The 22,415-nt window shown below is 45.8% G+C and overlaps 1 non-coding gene across 1 annotated transcript; it reads left to right on the forward strand.

The window, feature by feature from the left end:
* The first annotated feature begins 631 nt into the window (after positions 1 to 631).
* Trnaf-gaa (transfer RNA phenylalanine (anticodon GAA)) lies at positions 632 to 704 on the forward strand. Its single transcript has one exon. It is a non-coding gene; the product is annotated as a tRNA-Phe (tRNA).
* The last annotated feature ends 21,711 nt before the right edge of the window (positions 705 to 22,415 follow it).

Here is a 22,415-nt window from a genome sequence, read left to right on the forward strand (position 1 = left end):
GTTCTAGAGAAGACGACGTGGTTATTCGCTCGCTCGCTCGCTCAGCTCAGCAGACAAAAAGCGTTTCTGAACCTGTTAACTCGGGGCTGGGCGTCTACGTACTTACGAGAATTGCATCTTCTACTGGAATCTGCTATTATGAAGTCTTACTGATTAACAGTACTACAACAAAATTTAAGACCAATACTCGATATAACGGCCTTTTTATAGCATTTAGTCTCTTCTGCTTAACAGTCCTCATTTCATTCAAGAAGTGGTGCCTTATGCAACTAATAAAGATTTTGGCACTATTTTTTGTTTTATTATACGTATACGCGCAGTACAGCCGTAACGAATTATAAGTAGGCCTATGGAGTTCCGATCACTGTAGGACTAATAACAGAAAGACTCCATAATACCGGATTCCAGAAGAAGACGCAATTCTCGTTTGTACGTACACACATAGTTACCAGTTCATAGGTGTGGAAAGGTAGTTTGTCTGCTGAGTTGAGCGAACGCAGGCCTACTTCCGTAAAGGACGCGCCGCGACCTGCCTTTCTCGTAGGCCTCGGAGTGGTTACTGCTTACGCCATCAAGTGCAGTTGCGAGGCGGCCCCAGCGTCAGAACTGATAATGGTCGAAATTCTTGTCGGCCAAAATAGCTCAGTTGGGAGAACGTTAGACTGAAGATCTAAAGGTCCCTGGTTCGATCCCGGGTTTCGGCACGTGGTTTTTTTATGCGATTAAAAACGGCTACTGACAGTACCCCTCTCGCACTCCACAAAAATCGAGTGCAACGTACGTACGACAATGAGACCTGACACAACACAAAGCATGTAAGACGCACTTCCCTATAAAAGATCTGGATGTACCCTATCTCTCTCTTTCTCGCCATCCCTCCAAAAAAGATTTACTAACCCGTCACAATATAATACATTCCACTGACATCCATTAAATGTGTTTGTTTGCCAAAATGTAACATCTTCGCAGCTCATGTTTCACGTATATGCTTCACTGCCTTACATAATGTAATGTAATCCTGTGCGAGGCAGGATTCGAACCTCCGACCATAGCAGCAGTGCGGTTCCAGGGTGGGCACCTAGAACCACTCGGCCACAACGGCCGGCGACAGATTTCATTAAGGAATAAATATACTGAGAAAGAGTGGTTAGAATACCCAGTTCCATCAACAAGTTTCTCGAATTTACACCACAAATGAGTCTTATTACACGCTTTGGCACTCTAAGAACTTTTGCTTGGTTTGTTGAGTTACCGCAGAATATAATCCCATACGATACAGTAGAATCAAAGTAAGCAATGTATGCAAGTTTTTTTTCTGTTGCTTCCATATCTATGGTGTCTGAAACCTTTTGCACTGCAAATACTCGTACAGACTTGTTTAGGCGCTTCAGAAATTCTGTGGTGCGCCCTTCCCAACTGAATATATTATGGAGCTGTAATCCCAGAAATTCAACTGTCAACCTCTTCGATCTGCATGTCTTCATATGTTACACACACTGGAATGAAATCTTTGTCGGCCGGAGTGGCCGATTGGCTCTAGGCGCTACAGTCACAGGTTCGAATCCTGCCTCGGGCACAGGCATGTGGGTTGGGTTGTCTGGGGGAAGAGACCAAACAGCGAGGTCATCGGTCTCATCGGATTAGGGAAGGATGGCGAAGGTAGTCGGCCGTGCCCTTTCAAAGGAACCATCCCGGCATTTGCCTGGAGCGATTTAGGGAAACCACGGAAAACCTAAATCTGGATGGCCGGATGTGGGATTGAACCGTCGGCCTCCCGAATGCGAGTCCAGTGGCACAGGCATTAATGTGTGTGATGTCCCTAGGTTAGTTAGGTTTAAGTAGTTCTAAGTTCTAGGGGACTGATGACCTCAGAAGTTAAGTCCCGTAGTGCTCGGAGCCATTTTTTTTTAAATCTCTGGCGTGTTCTGAACTGCATGTAGTGGGTCTTTTCACAGTTAAGTGACAGTGAATTAGCTTCAAACCATTTATCGATGTCAGTGAAAATTTGATTAACAGCAATTTCTAAATCTGTACTTGACTTGATATCTATTGCAATGTTTGTGTCATCTGCAACAAAACAAACTTAGCATTTGGCAATGTAATATGCAAGAGGTCTTTAATGTATGTAAGATAAAGCAACAGTCCCAAGATGGAGCTTTGAGGCCACATACCGCCACATCATTCAACATAGCATTTGTCATGACGTGCAGTATGACATAACGTATCATTACAGTTCAGGATGCATTCAACCCCACTCTAGGATACTTCCTACTAGAGATGAACCCCACTGTCGGATACCTCCTATTACAGATGCATTCGACTCTTTGGAACCACATAAATTTGTCTATTTGTTCTTAGACTCCTCACCATACATGTAACAGTAAGTGGTTGTAAGACAGCTTACTATGCTGGGGAAGTAGGATCAATTCATAAAAAAGCACAGATATATCAAGATGTTACGATTTACACTAAATGTCCTTGAAGCAGCCAGATAAATTGAAAAGTTAGTTCCCCCTTGGCTCAAATGGCTCTGAGCACTATGGGACTTAACTTCTGAGATCACCAGTCCCCTAGAACTTAGAACTACTTAAACCTAACTAACCTAAGGACATGACACACATCCATGCCCGAGGCAGGATTCGAACCTACGACTGTAGCGGTCGCGCGGTTCCAGACTGGAGCGCCTAGAACCGCTCGGCCACCCCGGCCAGCCAGTTCCCCCTTTTACATGCATAGCATAACTTTCCACAGGAATACACCCTTTTTGTGCTATGATATAATCATTTGTACCTCCAGGATGTTCACAACTTTTTTGTGAGTTCATGCTTGGATACCACAGGGCCCGAGTCCATGCTGCATGTCTATGCTCCTCCTTTTCTTTTTCCGCATCCCTGGGGAAAATGTCTGGGATATTTTTGGAAATGTGTTCTGAATTTTCAGTAGCCTGATATCAGAAAAGTCCCCCCACCCTTTTTTCCCTCTTTCTTCATTCTCCACCTCCTACCCTTCCTCCGCTTCGGTGTTTGAGGTTCCTCTTTTTGTTCTTCCTCCCCATGCCCTCCTGAAAGCTACCCATATGTCTGATGCACAACAGGTGACTGGGTGACACGTAATTCCCAGCCCCAGTTCGACAGATTGGGTTTGCAGGTACCCCTTGGTACAGGCCAAGCCTGGGGAGGGGTGACTGCCTGAAGTGTTACATTCACAGTGTTGTGCCCCCCCCCCCCTGACCCCTCCACGAGGGGAGACCCAGTTGGAGAAGTGCGCCATCAGAAGCATTGACAGTCATTGGAGATTTTTTCGTAATGAGCCAATCACCAAGCCAAACTACTTCTAAATCATTTGCTAGGGTTAGTCCCTTTCATCCAGACAGGTGTTGAGGTAGTTGCAGCCCCTATGAAATCCTGATCTCGTTTGCGTAATGGCACTTTGCTTTTGGAGACCAATTGATATATTAAAATCCAACAAATGCTTGCAACTTTGCTCCTCCACGTCTATCCTGTTTTTGTTTATGTGACTGAAGGCTGAATCCACGTGGTGTTATTTACACAAGGCTGTTATTTACACTAGGCTGCTCAATGGTCTCACTGAGGGAGAAATTCCAACTTACGTCTCTGATCAGGGTGCCACTGCAGTCCACTGGGTAGTGAAAAATGTTGATGCAACTTTAGTGCCTACATGCACTCTTTTCCTCAAGTTTGATAGAGTAGTGCTTCCATCAAAGATCAAAGCCAGTCTGACCGTACATTCCAAATCCAATGCACTGCTAACAGTGTCAATATTACAACCATGGCTCGCTCCAAGAAGGACATGGCAATGCAGACATCTGACCTGAAATTCAGCACTACAGTTATCAAATCGGCCAGTATCATGGTAGCATCCCTCCAGCTGTACAACAAGCCACCAAATCTTCGCCTCCGGCAGCGAAATCACCTGCTACACAACTCGCAGGCCAGAAAGGACAGAAGGACTTCTCTCATTAAGACCTTCTATGCCCCTCCAGCCAGCAATCATCTGAATCTTCATCTGTCAACCGTAAAGGCTCTCAGAAAACAAGGCAAACAGTCTTCTCTTTCCATAACTCAAAGATCCTCTTCAATAGTGTCGCCATGTGATACCCTCACCCAGCAGACCTCCGTTTCGCTGGTGCACCCCACCATCCGTTTTTCTGTTCTGGAATCTGCAGCCGACCTAGAGAGACTGCCAGTCCCACTGTATATAATGTGGAACAGGATCCTACAGCCGCTGCACCTTGTAGCAGCGAGCGTTTGATGGCTGGCACTTGGCAGCCACCGAGGTGACAACCCTTCATTTTTTCCCTCCTCCCCTTTCCCCGTGATGACTCCAGTGGAACGTTAGCAGCATTTGATCCAACAAGGAGTAATTACAGCTGGTTCTGAAACATCTGTGTCCACTTGTTTTCTGCCTGCAGGAAACAAAATCGTGTCCTCATGAGCACTTTGATCTCTCACGTTTCTTTCCTGGACCACTTCGAGCTTCCCCCCTAGGACAGCATTCCGTCTCATGGAGGAGACATGCTGCTCACTTGAGATGACGTTCATAGTCAGACCATTTTCCTGAACACCTAGCTGCAAGCTGTTGCAGACACATTTTGCTTCTTTGCTTCACCTTTTTTCTTTGTAACATCTACATTCCTCTGTCATTTGGTGTCACCAGGGCAGACTTCCTCTAGCTTATTGGTCAACTCTCTAACACCTTTTTTTGCTGCTCAGTGACTTTAATGCATTTGGGGCCCTTCCAGAACCTGTCTCAGAGGTGTCCTCTTGACTAATCTTAATCAACTCAACCTCCCTTGTCTTAACACTGAAGCATGTGCACGCACACACACACACACACACACACACACACACACACACACACACACACACCTATTCCCATTTGGACCTATCCTTCTGCACTGCTCAGATTGCCCATTGTCTCGAGTGGTCCATTCTCTCTCACACATACTCGAGCGACCATTTCCTGTGTGGTATCCAAATGCTGGCATCTACCCTACCTATGTGTAAAACCAACTGCAAGTTTTCTGAAGCCGACTGGAGGCTTTATTCCATCCTGGAGACCTTCGACGAACAACATTTCCCCAACTGTAATGGCCATGTAGATAACCTTACAGATGTTATCTGTACAACCGTAGAATGTTCCATACCTCGCACTTCATCATCACCACGCCATGTCCCAGTCCTTTGGTGGACTGAGGAATGCCGCAGTGTGCTCATCATGTTTTAACTGTCATTCTGTGATGAAGAACTCTGTTCGTTATAAACAGCTTTGTGTATATTGTCATCAAATTCTTCAGGATAGCAAAAAAGCTGGTTGGATTTCATTTACTAGTTCTTGTAACAGTTCGACTCTCTCTTCCATCATATGACCCAACATCCGACTCCTCTCTGGGAACATGATCTATTTCCCACTTTCTGGGCTGTAGCAAATGATGTCTTTGTGAACCCCATTGCTATCTGCAACACCTTAGGCTGTATTTTGTGGAGATTTCGAGCACCACCCACTATCACACTACCTTCCTCCACTGGAAACGAGTGGATGAGGCTCAGGTGATACCTTTCTCCTTTCATAATCGTGACTGCTACAATGCCACCTTTACTATGAAGGAGACAGATCATGCTCTCACTTCATCTCGATCTTCCACTTCAGGGCCTGACGATGTTCACATTCAGACGTTGGAGAACATTTCTCTTGCAGGCAAGCACTTTCTACTTCATATGTGCAATGACATTTTGGCAAATGCCACATTTCCCAGATGCTGGCGTGAAGCCACTGTCATACCCACACCTAATCCCGGTAAGGAAAAACACTTTCCTTCTAGATAGCACCCCATTTCTCTTACCAGTTTTGTTTACAAGGTAATGGAACGTATGATTCATGTCTGAATGGTATAATGGCTCGAGTCTCCCTGTTTACTAAACACTGCTCAGTGAGGATTTCAAGCGCACCATTCTGGAGTTGACCATCTCGTCACTTCGTCAACCCATGTCAAGAACGGTTTTCTGTGATGATACCAGACTGGTCATGTCTTTTGACTAGGAGAATGCCTATGAAACCTGGTGGAGGATTGGTATCCTCTTCCCTCTATATGTGGGGTTTTCAAGACCTCCTGCCCTGTTTCCCTCAGCAATTTTTAAAAGACGGAGTTTTCCAGGTACATGTGGGTTCTGCCTTGTCGGATACCTTTAGCCAGGAAAACGGGGTGCCTCAGGGCTCCCTCCTGAGTGCTGTCCTCTGTACTATAGCCATAAACCCTATTATGGCCTGCTTGCCACCAGGCATCTCCGGGTCCCTTTTCGTTGATGATTTTGGTGTCTATTGCAGTGCTCCATGGACTTGACAGCTTGAACGGCGTCTTCAGCGATGTTTTGATCATCTTCACTCGTGGAACATCGAAAATGGCTTTAGCTTTTAGACTGACAAAACCGTTTGTGTGAATATCAGGCAGCGCAATGGGTTTCCTCCGCCATCTTTACGTCTCGGTGCTGTTGCTCTCCCATTTGCCGAAACTACGAAATTCTTGTGGCTAATGCTCCATAAAAAGCTTTCTTGGTCCTCCCATGTATCTTACCTGGCCACCTGGTGCACCCAGTCTCTCAATGTGGTATGTGTCCTAAGTGGTACCTGCTAGGGAACAGATCAGGCCACCCTCCTCCTTTTGTAACGATCCCTTGTCTGTTTGAAACTAGACTCTGTTTCGTTTACGTATCTGCGTGACTGTCCATCTTACACTGTATAAATACAATCAATCATCGTGAAATCAGCTTGGCTACTGCTACATTTTACAACTTGCCCAGTTGAGAACCTCTATGCTGAAGATTCAGGACTCTCACTGTCATACAAGCGTGATGTTCTCCTCAGCGGATACTCCCCATGTGGGTCCATGGGTAAGAGTAGGCCCGAGGTATTCCTGCCTGCCGTAAGAGGCAACTAAAAGGAGTTTCACGCGTTTTGGCCTTTATGTGATGGTCCCCTGTGGGGTTTGACCTCTATTCTCCAAAATTTTACTGAAGAGCGAGCAAATTGGGGAAAGGCACCTTACATGATGCATTGTGTCCATCATGCATTGAGATCTTTAGCCCACTTTCTCATTGTCGCAGTTCAGTCCCATTCATTCTCCATCTCTTGGGCGAGGATACCTTCCTGGGTGTGTTTTCCACCAAGCACTATGCAGTGTCACTTTCTGTGTCAATGATGACCATGGACTTCTTTGCACTTGATATCCAGCACAGTAGCCAGTCCATTGTGGTGGGGCCACCATTCCCCTTCATCACACAGGGATCACTATGCTGATGCCAGTGCCATTAACTCCCCACGTATGCCAAGGGGTAGATGCACAACCCCTCAGGTATCGGGACTCCCGGCCGACCAGGTGGACTTTGCTGTGGCCGGGTGGTGTCCTGGTCAGTGTGGGTGGTATCAGGGCAGATGACACGTGATGAAGTGTAGTCCATCATCTCTTTCTGGTGGTGAAACACCAGCAGTCTCTAAGTGTTCACGAGCTCTATTGAACACACAGAACTATGACCCAAAATCGTTCCCCTCCTTGGTGACACCATGGGAGGAACATCAGGCTGAGGATGGCAGCAGATCTTATTTGCTTCTGTACCTTGTATGTTCGAAAGCTGATAGGGAATCTTTCCTGACGATGAAGCCTCAGTTTTTTGTTGAGCATTTAGAGGACAAGTTTGGGGAGGTGGAGGGATTGTCCAAAATGAGATCTGGGACAGTCTTGATCAAAACAGCATCCTCCGCCCAGTCACGGATGTTACTCGCTTGTGACAAGCTGGGGGTTGTTTCTGTAACCATCACTCTTCATAAGAGCTTCAATATGATCCAGGGTATCATATTTCACTGGGACCTTCTTGTCCAGTCTGATGATGCGCTGTGCGCCAATTTAGAGTGGCGAGGTGTACATTTCATCCAGCGTGTCCGCCTACATCCTGTATGTATGACATCATCTAATGCCACCGCTACAACAGTTCTGGCACCATCAGCTCCGCCAAACCCAGTCACCTCTCAGAGCTGGAAGACTACACCTGTCCCCTTGATGGTGGAGGGCATTTCCCTCCCTGTTGCTCCTGCACCACCTATTTCAGGAGCAACACCCCCACAACCATTGGGGATGTCTGTCCACACTTCTAAGCCAGAGAAGCGTAAGTCTTCTTTGGCTTCTCTCGCTAGGAAGGGGTCCCTTGGGTCATTTCCTTCCCAGGTTTCTGCTACTGGAAAAGATGACACCTGCCAGTGGTTGAAGAGCTCATGAGCAGCTGGTCATAGGGCTTCACGGTCATCCTCAGTCCCAGAGTCTGAGCCAGTGAAGTCCTCCAAGCCAGAAAGATAGGGGAATTGCGGTGGTACCCACACCACCGCTGCCTACAAGCTCTGTGTCTGAGAGTGGGGTGCATATTCTGGCATCCACTGAGGACCTACATCTCGCCACACCCTCAGACACAATGGATATAGACTGCTCACGCAATACGACAGTGGCAACAGGTGACTCTGAGGCGTAAATTGCTTCCTTGCATGTTCCATGCATTCCCAGTCTTACGATGACGTCATCCTCCAGTGGACTTGCAGCTGATTTTTCCACTACCTGGCTGAGGTGCGGCAACTGTTAAGCCTTCACCTGCTATCTGCATTGCCCTCCAGGAAACCTGGTTCCCAGCAATGTGGACCCCTGCCCTCTGCGCCTATAAGGGATATTACAGGAACCGTAGCTACTATAATCAAGTGTCAGGTGGAGTTTGGTTTTATGTCCTAAACTCAGTCTGTAGTGACACTGTGCCCCTTCAAATCCCTCTTGGAGCTGTGGCTGTTAGATAAGGACGACGCAGGAGATAATTGTCTGGAATGTATATCTTCCTCCAGATGGTGCAGTACCCCTGAATGTATTAGCTGCATTGATTGCTCAACTCCCTAAACCTTTCCTACTTTTGGGAGATTTTTAACGCCAATAACCCCTTGTGGGGTGACACTGCACTTACTGACCGAGGCAGAGATGTCGAAACTTTACTGTCTCAGTTCGACCTCTGTCTATTAAATATTGGGGCCGCCATACATTTCAATGTGGCTCATGATAGTTACTCGGCCATTGATTTATGAATTAGCAGCCCAGGACGTCTCCCATCTATCCACTGGAGAGCACATGACGACCTGTGTGGTAGTTATCACTTCCCCATCTTCCTGTCACTGCCTCAGCGTCAGGCCCACGGAAGCCTGCCCGGATGGGCTTTAAACAAGGCGGACTCGGGAGCTTTCAACTTTGCTGTCATCGTTGAATCTCCCCCACACGGTAATGACCGATGTGATGGTTGAGCAGGTGGCTGCAACAATTTTTTCTGCGGCAGAAAATGCGATCCCTCGCTGTTTATGGTGCCCCTGGCGTAAGGCAGTCCCTTGATGGTCGCTGGAAATCGCTGAAGCAATTAAGGAGCATCGGCGATCTCTATAGCGGCATAAGCAGCATCCTCTCCTGGAGCATCTCATAGCCTTTAAACGGCTCCATGCCCACGTTTGCCAGCTTATCAAAAGACGGAAACAGGAGTGTTGGGAGTGAACGTTTCTACGATTGGGTGCCATACGTCACCTTCCCAAGTCTGGGCAAACATCAAACGTCTTTTTGGGTACTAGACCCCCAACAGGTGCTCCTGGTGTTACCATAAATGGCGTATTATCTACCAACGCAAACGCGATTGCCGAGCACTTTGCTGAGCGGTATGCAGCCTTTTGCACTCTCAAAAGGCGGCTGGAAGGGAAAATCCTCTCATTCACTACACGCCACAGTGAATACTATAACGCCCCATTTACAGAGAGGGATCTCCTTGGTGCCCTTGCACATTGCCCCCACACAGCTCCTGGGCCAGGTCGGATCCACAGCCAGATGATTAAACATATCTTGTCTGACTACAAGCGACACCTCCTCGTCATCTTCAACCGGACCTAGTGCGATGGCGTCTTTCCATCGCAATGGCGGGAGAGCATCATCATTCAGGTGCTTAAACCCGGTAAATACCCGCTTGATGTGGATAGCTATCGGTTCATCAACTTATTAACGTTCTTTGTAAGCTGCTGGAATGTATGGTGTGTCGGCGGTTGGCTTGGGTCCTGGAGTGACATGGCTTCCGCCAGGATCGCTCTACCACTGATAATCTTGTGGCCCTCGAGTCTGCCATCCTAACAGTCTTTTCCAGATGCCAACACCTGGTTGCCGTCTTTTTTGACTTATCTAAAGCGTACGACACGACCTGGCGACATCATATCCTTGCCACATTGTACGAGAGGGGTCTCTGGGGCCCGCTCCCGATTTTTATCCAAAACTTCCTGTCGTTCCATACTTTCTGTGTCCAAGTTGGTGCCTCCCACAGTTCCATCCATATTCAGGAGAATGGAGTCCTGTAGGGCTCTGTATTGTGTATCTCTCTATTTTTAGTGGCCATTAGTGGTCTAGCAGCAGTTGGCGGGCCCTCTGTCTCACCTTCTCTGTATGCAGACGACTTCTGCATTTCGTACTGCTGCTCCAGTACTGGTGTTGCTGAGTATCGCCTACAGGGAGCCATGCACACGGCACAGTCACTGGTTCTAGCCCATGGCTTCCAGTTTTCCGCCATGAAGACGTGTGTCATGCATTTCTGTTGGCGTCATACCGTTCATCTGGAACCAGCACTTCACCTTAATGATGATCCTCTCGCTGCAGTGGAGACATATCGATTCTTAGGTCTGGTTTTCGACGCTCGTTTGACTTAGCTTCTTCATCTTCTTCAGCTCAAGCGGAAGTGTTGGCAGCACCTCAGTGCCGTCCGCTGCCTGAGCAACGCCAATTGGGTTGCAGGTCGCTCTACGCTGCTGCAGCTGTACAGAGCCCTTGTTCAATCTCGCCTTGACTAAGGCGCCCTCAGCATTACGTTTGCTCGACCCATTGCACCATTGCGGAGTTCGACTAGTGACAGGAGCTTTTGAGACAAGTCCAGTGATGAGCGTACTGGAGGAGGCTGGAGTCCCTCCATTGAAGATCGGACGTGCACAACTGCTCGTCAGTTACATTGCACACATTCATAGCTCTCCTGAATATCCTAATTACCGTCTTCTTTTTCCAACCGTGGGGGTTCACCTCCCACATAGGCGGCACAGGTCAGGGCTAACGATTGCGGTTTGCATGCGATCGCTTCTGTCTGGAGTCCTTCCCTTGACCACCTCTCCTCGAGGTCCATTCACGTACACCTCCGTGGTGCAGCTGTAGGCCACAGCTTCGCCTGGACCTTTTGCGGAGTCCTAAGGACTCCATTAACCCTGCGGCTCTCGACTATCACTTCCTCTCGATTCTTGAAGTGTCCTAGGGCTCTGCAGTGATTTACACTGACAGTTCGATGGCTGATGGTAATGTTAGCTTCGCCTTTGTCCACAGAGGCAGTACTGAACAGCATTCCTTGCCCTATGGATGCAGTGTATTCACTGCAGAGCTGATGGCCATATCTCATACACTTCAGTATATCCATTCATGCCCCAACGAATCGTTTCTTCTGTGTACTGACCCCTTGAGCAGCCTACAAGCTATCGACCAGTGCTACCCTCGTCACCCTTCGGTGGCGTCCACCCAGGAGTTCATCTATGCCGTGGACTGGTCCTGTCGTTCAGTGGCGATTGTGTGGACCCCAGGACATGTCAGCATTCCAGGTAATGAACTTGCCAACAAACTAGCCAAACAGGCTACTCGGAAGCTGCTTCTGGAGATAGGAATCTCTGAATGTGACCTGCGTTCTGACTTATGCTTCAGGGACACGGAATGACATAACAGTACACACAACAAACTGCTTGTCATTAAGGAGACTACGAATGTGTAAAAGTCTTCCATGCGGGCCTCTCACAGGGCGTCAGTTGTCCTCTGCTGGCTGCGCATTGGCCGCACCTGGGCGACCCATGGCTACCTCTTGCACTGTGAAGACCCACCTCAGTCTCAGTGCGGCGCCCGGTTGACAGTGGTCCATAGTTTAGTGCACTGTCCCACTTTGACTGCCCTGTAACGAAATCTTTGGTTACCGGACTTGTTGCCACTCTTTTTATCTGACAACGCCTCATTGGCTGATTTAGTTTTATGTTTTATTCGTGAGGGTGGCTTTTATAATTTGATCTAAACTTTAGTTCATGTCCTTTGTCCCTCTATGTCCACCACCCCAGTTCTTCTAGGGTGGAGGTTTTAATGTGTTGCAGAGTGGCTGGCTTTTCCTTTTTATTCTCGTGGTCGGCCAGCCACTGTAATCTGCTTTCTTGTTTCACTCTCTTCTGTTTCTAGCGTCTCTCTGTTGTTTCCATGTCCTCTTTTGTTCCTTTTAGTGTTTGTTGCCTTTACTTTGTTCTTGTGCTTTAGCCATTCTTTCTATTTTGTGTTATATGTCTCGTCTGTTTTATTCTCACAATTGTGGCATTGTTATATTAGCAACAGGTGACCAAAGACCCCATAATTTGGTCCCTTCCCCCATGTTTTTAAACCAACCAATCAATCAGCGGATACACATGCCATTTGTCTGCCATGCCCGGCCACCAGTCCTATGCTTCATTCTCCCTTGACACTAGTATGGGGCATGTTCCTCTTTTCTGCTGCCTCTTGGAATTCGTTTTCAACTATTGCTCTGGCAGCTTAACTTCATGGTACTTGATACTTTCCCAATGGGTGTGAACCCTTGACCATCTTGCCTTCATGTGGCAGTCCGTGTTCACCTTGGACTTCATTCACTTCCTAAGGAAACTTCTTCAGCTGTAATCTACTGCTGTGAGTCTCTCAACCTTCACATGAAACTTAGTGATAATATCTTTATGTACACTGATGGCTCTCAGACTGGTGTAAGGTGTTCCCTTGGTCATTGGTACCGACGATTTTCGGTATCAGGTTGTAGAACACTGTTCAGTATTTGCAGCAGAGCTCTTCAGTCTGTATCAGGCTGTGCAGCACATCTGACGACACAGGCTTCAATTGTGCCATCTCCTCCAATTGTCTCAGTGCCCTTCAGAGTCTCTGTCTGTGCACTGTACACAGTCCATCCCCTAGTGCAATAGGTCCAAGACAGCTTCCACTTGCTCACCCTTGAGGGAGCCTCTGTGAGTTTGTGGGTTCCAGGTCACATTGCTCTGACAGGAAATGAGGCTACTGATACTGCTGCCAAGGCCGCAGTCCTCCTACTTCAGCCCACTTGTTCTTCCATTCCTTCCAATGATCTTAGAGTTGCTGTCAGCAAGTGATGTCACTTTGGCATAACCACTGTTCTCCCCATTATGGGAACAAGCTCTGGGGGATTAAAATTCTCCCAGCAGTTTAGCTGACCTCTTCTTGGCCCTCTCGCCATGAGACCATGTTACCTAGGTTGCATATTGGGCACTGTAGTTTTCGCCATTACTATTTAAGTGATGATCACTCACAACTTTGTGCTCATTATCATCAACCCTGACAGTTCACCATTTCCTGACCAAATGTCCTTTTCTTTAACCACTTACATTCTAATGTATGTTTGTTGTCTGAGTTATCAGCTGTTGTAGCGAATGACACACAGGCTGTTGACCGTGCTTAACTTTTTATTTGTTGTAGCAATATGGTGAAAGACATTTAATCTTTAGTTTGAGACCACTGTCGTCCCTACAGCATATTTTGTGGACCTATCTGCAAGAGGAAGCCCTTTTCTTAGCTCTCTTTCCTTCCATTAATTGGCTGTAACATGTAGTCACTTTTAACGCCTTTTTTTTTTTTGCGTTCGTGTTCTATATTTGTGCATGAAAGTCAAGGGTCCCAAGTTTGAGTCCCTGTCTGTTACACAGTTTTAATCAGGCAGGAAGTTTCAGCATCCCTGCAGTTTGGCAGCTCTATGGGATGTAATCATCGATGAGTGACTTCAGCTGAAATTGGCATACATTAAGAAACTAGTGGGCTCTTCTTCATTGAACTAAGGCCATCATCAATGCTAGAGGCAATGTTATATAGTATTAGGGCAATGTTTTGGGTCGAGTGGTGTGTAGTATAACAACCATTTTATTTCTGTCTGTAACTATTCTATCTATGTGTTCTTCCTCTCAACTCTGCCTTCCTTTTGGCTCCTGTCTCAGGCTCATTCACACCTATTATGATGAGGTTTACTGTCCATGATCCTCAGAAGTGTGACCCTGACATTCTGGGGTCTGAGTTACATGCCCCTCCTTTATAATCTTGCCAACCTACTCTTCTTTCTACTTCAAGGGAAAAACTAATAGTTCCAGACACTAGGATTTTTTTGTGCTTTTATTTGCAGAAAATATAAAGATATTTTGCACGATTGCCCAACACACTTGAAGACTGTATTTATTTATAAATGAAAATTATGTGGTGGCAAATTTGTATTACTGCCATTTAAGTTGTCCTAGCTTACCAAACTACATTCACCACAAAAACTAATTTTACATTTATCAAAAAAGTGCATACATTTGACCAATTAACTGTTCCAGGTTGCCAAACCGAGTCACTGAAAAGACAAAATTCTGGGCAAATATGTCACACTATTCAACATGGACAAACAGAATCTGCATAAAAGATTAATTTTTTCAGTCCACAGACACTGAAAGGAAAGAAAGAGGGGGAGATGAATCATTTTGAATGGAATGAAACTCACTTTCCTTTTCATGTAATAAAAATAGGAAATATTTGCACTTACCAAGTGGTCACATATCTAAATGTGAAGATTGTACAAATGTTGAGTTGTGGGACCAGAGAGAGTCTTTAATTGGAAAGAGAGAGGAAAGTGTCAGAGGAAATGCTACTTTGTTGTGACAGACAAAACTTTGTGACAGACTGGGACTTTATTTAAAAGCCTAGGTCCCCTGCTTGTTGTAATCAGTCAGTGTTTAACTACATTCTGATATATCTGAGCACATCTCTAGCCTGACGCAAACATCCACTGCCACTGATGTTTCCTCCCACTTCCTCCAAACACTGCTACCTGTGATTCCCCCACAGTGTGTGGGAATACTCATGGAGGATTCTGATCTACTCAGCAATAAAGATATATAATAATCTACTAAATTCAGTGAAGTGAAATCTACTCACATAGTGTCAGTAGGGATAAAATCAGAGTATGCAATAATATGATATAAGATCATAACAATAGTTCAGAAATGGAGAACATACTATGGAATTAATATGTTGTGAGGAATGGAAAGTTGAACCAAACCATTCTCTAACCCAGAATTTCTGCTTATTTTGAGCAATTACCAAAAATAGTAGTCTGTGTGAGCATGCTTCCATGCTTGGTTCAGACTGTCATTGATGCTAATGTTTCCTTCTATTAGTTCTCAGCACTATAACCAGAGGTCCTTCCAGACGTATGTAGGAAGAACTCCACTGGAGTGACTGGGTGGTGGACAATCATTTTTACAGCCACAGGGATGTGTATAGACTGCATTAATTTCAGTGGTGCCAGTGGTAATGAAGATAGAATGATATGGAATATGTCATAATAAATTAGCTTGTGCCAGACTGAACCTTAAAGGTACACATCGTGCTAATGACCTAATTCTTTAACTCATAGGTTGTATGAACACACATCTTATCACACCTTAAATTTTCAGTGTCACTAATCAGAGGTACTCCTACACCATGTACAACAATAACATCATTAGGAGTAAGAATTTGTTTGCAGTCCCTTCATTACAATGAATTTGATCAATCGATATAGACATCTCGCTAATACATAGTTCCTTGGCCGAATCTACTCCATCTCTGTTTGCTATACTCCCATGAGAGAATCTCAGGTGGTATGACCAGAAGTAGGCCTAATTGCAGAGATCATCAGCGACAATGAAAGACTGACCCAGTTCTGGGGATGTGCTCAGACAGCCTAATGATTAAGATGGCTGCTCCCCAAAGTGGGATATCCAGGTTTCAGTCCTTATTTGGTGCAGATTGTAGTTTATGAGAGTAGACTCATTGCACAGTAGGTTCAAAATTTCTAAATGGTTTACACTGACATCATTTCATGTCATTGCATATTCAATATCATCCCCACTGATGTCATTCATTTCATTTCAGTCTATGTAATTCACATAGTACATATACCTGTATCAGGGCAACCCACTGTTGCCCATTAAATCTGTTATACATTGGTGCTATTCTCATTCACCTCACTGCAGAAAGCACAGCCACTAGCGTTAAAAATTAACAGAAAAAATACCATGAATAAAGAAAGCTTGTGGTGAATCTGGAGACTTGCTCTAACAACAGAACAGCTAAATTTGAATCCTGGTCAGGCACAAATTTTCACTTGTCACAACAGATTCATTATACTGCAGGTTCTGCATTTGTTAATGGTTGTCACTGATACTGTTCTGCATCAGCAAATCTTCTCTGCTGCTACCCTAATAATTCCATCCATTTCCTTTTAGTGAATTTCATTTATTTGGGAATATGAGTATAGCTTGAATAAAGGAAGGAGCAGTGTTCGCAGCATGCATGCAACCAACCAAACTTCAAAAGGCCCTTGGTGTACCTGCAGAACAGAACAACATAGGGAGCACTTGGCACTTGAGAATGATCTGGTGATTGACTAGTGTATAGCTTCTATCTTTGACTCATTTAAAAGTCAATTACCAAGTTATCAGGGGCTGTGGAAAGATTCAAAATCATGAAATGTTCAATTTTTACTTTTTTGCATTTTAAAAGTCCACACTTTCCCCTTTCAATTGATATATAATTTATCCCGTTCAGAGGACAACAACTATTTTTAAAATTTTTTGAAATACACTCCTGGAAATTGAAATAAGAACACCGTGAATTCATTGTCCCAGGAAGGGGAAACTTTATTGACACATTCCTGGGGTCAGATACATCACATGATCACACTGACAGAACCACAGGCACATAGACACAGGCAACAGAGCATGCACAATGTCGGCACTAGTACAGTGTATATCCACCTTTCGCAGCAATGCAGGCTGCTATTCTCCCATGGAGACGATCGTAGAGGTGCTGGATGTAGTCCTGTGGAACGGCTTGCCATGCCATTTCCACCTGGCACCTCAGTTGGACCAGCGTTCGTGCTGGACGTGCAGACCACGTGAGACGACGCTTCATCCAGTCCCAAACATGCTCAATGGGGGACAGATCCGGAGATCTTGCTGGCCAGGGTAGTTGACTTACACCTTCTAGAGCACGTTGGGTGGCACGGGATACATGCGGACGTGCATTGTCCTGTTGGAACAGCAAGTTCCCTTGCCGGTCTAGGAATGGTAGAACGATGGGTTCGATGACGGTTTGGATGTACCGTGCACTATTCAGTGTCCCCAGTGGTGTACGGCCAGTGTAGGAGATCGCTCCCCACACCATGATGCCGGGTGTTGGCCCTGTGTGCCTCAGTCGTATGAAGTCCTGATTGTGGTGCTCACCTGCACGGCGCCAAACACGCATACGACCATCATTGGCACCAAGGCAGAAGCAACTCTCATCGCTGAAGACGACACGTCTCCATTCGTCCCTCCATTCACGCCTGTCGCGACACCACTGGAGGCGGGCTGCACGATGTTGGGGCGTGAGCGGAAGACGGCCTAACGGTGTGCGGGACCGTAGCCCAGCTTCATGGAGACGGTTGCGAATGGTCCTTGCCGATACCCCAGGAGCAACAGTGTCCCTAATTTGCTGGGAAGTGGCGGTGCGGTCCCCTACGGCACTGCGTAGGATCCTATGGTCTTGGCGTGCATCCGTGCGTCGCTGCGGTCAGGTCCCAGGTTGACGGGCACGTGCACCTTCCGCCGACCACTGGCGACAACGTCGATGTACTGTGGAGACATCACGCCCCACGTGTTGAGCAATTCGGCGGTACGTCCACCCGGCCTCCCGCATGCCCACTATACGCCCTCGCTCAAAGTCCGTCAACTGCACATACGGTTCACGTCCACGCTGTTGCGGCATGCTACCAGTGTTAAAGACTACGATGGAGCTCCGTATGCCACGGCAAACTTGCTGACACTGACGGCGGTGCACAAATGCTGCGCAGCTAGCGCCATTCGACGGCCAACACCGCGGTTCCTGGTGTGTCCGCTGTGCCGTGCGTGTGATCTTTGCTTGTACAGCCCTCTCGCAGCGTCCGGAGCAAGTATGGTGGGTCTGACACACCGGTGTCAATGTGTTCTTTTTTCCATTTCCAGGAGTGTATGTTCTGCATGGATGTGTCTCATGTGGCACTGTTACACTGCTGTCAAATGTTATATTCAAGAGTCTACATCATTTACGTGTTAGTGATGTGAGAGAAAATAAATGTCACAAAATCAGGTTGTGGCTAGGCTGTGATAGTATCACCCACTTAATTGTCATGTATTTCATAATTATTTGCTCCTTTGTAATTGTGAAAATATTTATAGTGAATTCCATTCATTGAAGTTTCTATTTTACTGAAGGATAACCATGGATAAAAACAAAATGGATAGAAGTGCTCTGAAGGCTTTTAAGAAAAGGAGACATGTTCGACACCAAATGTAGGTGTTATTGCCATAAACAATAAAGATGATAACCAAGTGCATGAACCTAACTTTGGTACACCTGATAATTGTAATGAAAGTGAGAAAGAAAGTATTTTGCAGAGGAAGCTCAGTTCAGTTAGTGAAATGTATGAATGTTTTATGTGCAATTCAGATGTGAATGAAATATTTGATATGTCAGTTCTCAACGTGATTTCTGCTAACTGTGTAAGATTTATTCAGTGTAGTGAGGTTTTCTGGAACTCCCTGTAAAAAATTATGTAGGACTTGCCAATGAAACGGAACTGAAGTGTTGTAAGTGTTCATACATGACAACCTTTTGTAACAGTGTTGCTGTAACTCCAAATGGAGAAAATGATAATAAAATCTATGAACACGTCAGATTTGTCCATGCCTTGCATACAGTTGGTAAGGGTGCTACTGCAGGTACAGTTTTCTGTAGCATGATTAATCTTCCAGAACCTCCAACCAAGTTTATGAACCATATCAGATTTATAGAGTCTAAAGTAAAGGATGTCTATATAGAATCTATGAAGAAAGCTGTGGAAGAGTCAGTAATACACTGAAGTGCCAAAGAAACTGGTATAGGCATGCGTATTCAAATGCAAAGATATGCAAACAGGCAGAATACAGTACTGCGGTTGACAACACCTATATAAGACAACAAGTGTCTGGTGCAGTTGTTAGATCAGTTACTGCTGCTACAATAACAGGTTATGAAGATTTAAGTGAGTCTCACCATTTCATGAGTGTACCATAAACATCAGGAATCCCACAAAATATCAAATATCCAACATTGCTGTGGCCAGAAAAAGATCCTGCAAAAATGGGACCAATGATGACTGAAGAGAATCGTTCAACATAATGTAAGTGCAACCCTTCCACAAATGGATGCAAATTTCAATGCTGGGTCATCAAGTGTCAGTGCATGAACCATTTAACAAAACATCACCGATATGGGTTTCAGACCTGAGGGCTCACTCATGTACCCTTGATAACTGCCCAACACAAAACCTTGTGGCTCACAAATTGGATTGTTGGTGACTTGAAACATGTCGCCTGGTTGGATGAGTCTCATTTCAAATTGTATCAAGCAGATGTACGTGTATAGGTATGGAGACAATCTCATGAATCCATGGACCCCTGCATGTCAGCAGAGGACTGTTCAGGATGGTGGACGCTCTGTAATGGTGTAGGGCATGTGCAGTTGGAGTGACAGGGGACCCCTGAGACATCTAGGTTAGACTGTGAAATACTGTGACAGATGACATGTACATAAGCATCCTGTCTGATCACCTGCATCTATTCATGCCCATTGTGCATTCTGATGGACTTGGGCAATTCCAGCAAGACAATGGGACAGTTCACACATCCAGAATTGCTACAGAGTGGCTCCAGGAACAGTTCCTCTGGCCAACAAGCTCCCCAGACTTGAACATTATTGAGCATACCGGGGATGCCTTGCAAAGCGCTGTTCAGCAGAGATCTCCATCCCTTATAATCTTACAGATTTATGGACAGCCCTGCAAGCTTCATGGTGTCAGTTCTCTCCAGAATTACTTCAGACATTAGTTGAGTCTGTGCCACATCACACTGTGGCACTTCTGCATGCACTCAGGGGCCCTACACGATATTAGGCAGGTGTACCTGTTTTTTGGCAAATCAGTGTGACTGCAGCATTCGATGGTACCAGCGATAAATGGAGACACACATCTCTCCATGGTGTAGTATCTACCACCAGTATGTATACAGAGAAAGTCTTGGATTAAAATTTGTATTGCAGCTGGGACTTTTTTTTCAGGGTGTCAGGTCACAAGCTGGAAGAGGCAGGGTGGTCTGGCCACCATGTCTCCACCCTCCCTTTTCTGGGGATGTGGTCCAAGGTATGAAAGGGAGTTTTTTATTTCTTTTATTTATTGTATTTTTAATTTTTTGAGGTGGTTTTTGTGTCTATTGATTTTTATTCTCTTTCATAGGTGCTAAACACAACAAACAGAAACTAAAGACACCATTCAACACAACCAAACAAAAAAAACTGCTACCAACACTGTCTAGAGTTAAAGAGTTTACTAGAAAAAGAAAGAAAACAAAATGGGACCCTGCAACGGCCATATTGGCATGTATCCAGAACAGCTTCTCGCTAACTTAAAAACTAAATATTCTGCCCTGAATACATCAGGCTTGAATGTTAGTTCCTGAATGTTAGTTATCTCCTCATTTCACTTCCCATATATGGAACACCCCAACTAGCCAGATGGTCCATCAATAATGAACCCAAGAATTAGAATAACATGTTCCACATTTCACACGTCACTGCAAGATATCATGTTACTCTTGCAGTATGTACCACAAGTCTATGATGTTATTGTCATCAGTGTGATACAAATAATACTTCACCATCCCCTTTATACAGTTTACAGCATTTGTCCTACTGGTGGGAAAGTATACTCAGTCCGGGAACAGTCAGTCATCAGCTTTGATCGTCGTGTGTGCCGTACGGAGTAAAAGGGCCAGCATTTTCCTCATTAGAGGCCAACAGTCCATTACCACGCAACAAACCAAATGGTGCTCACCGGAGTCAACAACTGCACAGTGGGGGCGTATTGGCATGTCTACCATATGAATAGAGCACAGTTGTTGATGGTTTGGGAATTTGCCATTCACCACTACATACCACAATGCTCATACCTCTGTAAGGAGAGAGGGAAGATGGACCACTCTCCATGTTATCTGCCACTGTACCGCCGGGTACTTCCATTTGGCCACACTGTGAGGTAGTTGCTGAAGGAAGCTTCAATATATGTCTTTCGTTGTCGGCAGCCTGGTCTCCAGCAAACTGCCTGAACATAATTGCCTGAACATAACAGTAATCGACGAAGAATCCTCAAAGGCGTGCAAGTGGTGCTGTGATGTGGCCTACATTGACTGGTGGACAGAGTGATTGGGAAGCCACTTTGTTGATCACAACACCCATTAAGGTGACATGCTCAGTTTATCGACAGCACTGTATCATACTAAGAAATAGCACACGTGCCCTGTTCTTCACGTTTACAAGTCTGATGCCTCTTCCTCTCAGCAGCAGTGTCAAGGTGTTGTAGCTGATTTTGAAGAGATGGTCAGCACTTACGAAATGCCCGAAGGCTGACTGCTGCAGTCTTGATGTGATCATGGTGGGCAATGGCAGTATGTGTGCCAAGTGACTTATTTTTGGTGCCAAATAGACATTGACATAATGTGCACACTGGAACATATCTATGGCATGCAGTGGATGTTGTCGTACCAATGCGTGAATCTGTTGCAGCAGCCACTGTACATCATATGTTCCTGTGGAATACCACTCCCAAACACTTGAGAGTGGGGGCCTTGGTGATGGACACTGCTGTCCCTAGTGACAGCCCTCTGCCCACTTCCATACATTGGGTCTTTCGTAGGTTGATGACACTACCCGTCACTGCTCCATACTGCTGGAGCCATTTCAGTGCCGCCTGGATTTCATCTCCTGACTTGACCAGAAGACTGACATTGTCAGCACATGCACAGCATTGTAAAGATGCAGTCCACAGTTTGGACACCTTCAAGTCAGTGTCAGAGGTTGTATATTGCAGGTTCAAGAGCAACTGCAAATAAGATGGCAAAAGGGGGCAACCCTGCCACACTGAGCGACGGATCATGAAAGGTTCTGAGCTAATACGTTTCACCAAGACTCTTAAATTTGCGCCATTAATCAACATCATGATCGTGTCCACAAACTGGAGGAGGATTCCCATCAGATCCACAGCCCCTCGGAGGAATACGTGGTCCACTTGGTCGAAAGCGTGATCGAAATTGACTGCTACAAGGGCTCCTCATAATCAACATGCCGACATCAATGCTATGATATCCCTCTATGCCCCTAGTAATCCCATCTAGAC

The sequence above is a fragment of the Schistocerca serialis genome, chromosome 8, assembly GCF_023864345.2.
Source record: "Schistocerca serialis cubense isolate TAMUIC-IGC-003099 chromosome 8, iqSchSeri2.2, whole genome shotgun sequence".
In the NCBI taxonomy this organism is placed as follows: domain Eukaryota; kingdom Metazoa; phylum Arthropoda; class Insecta; order Orthoptera; family Acrididae; genus Schistocerca; species Schistocerca serialis.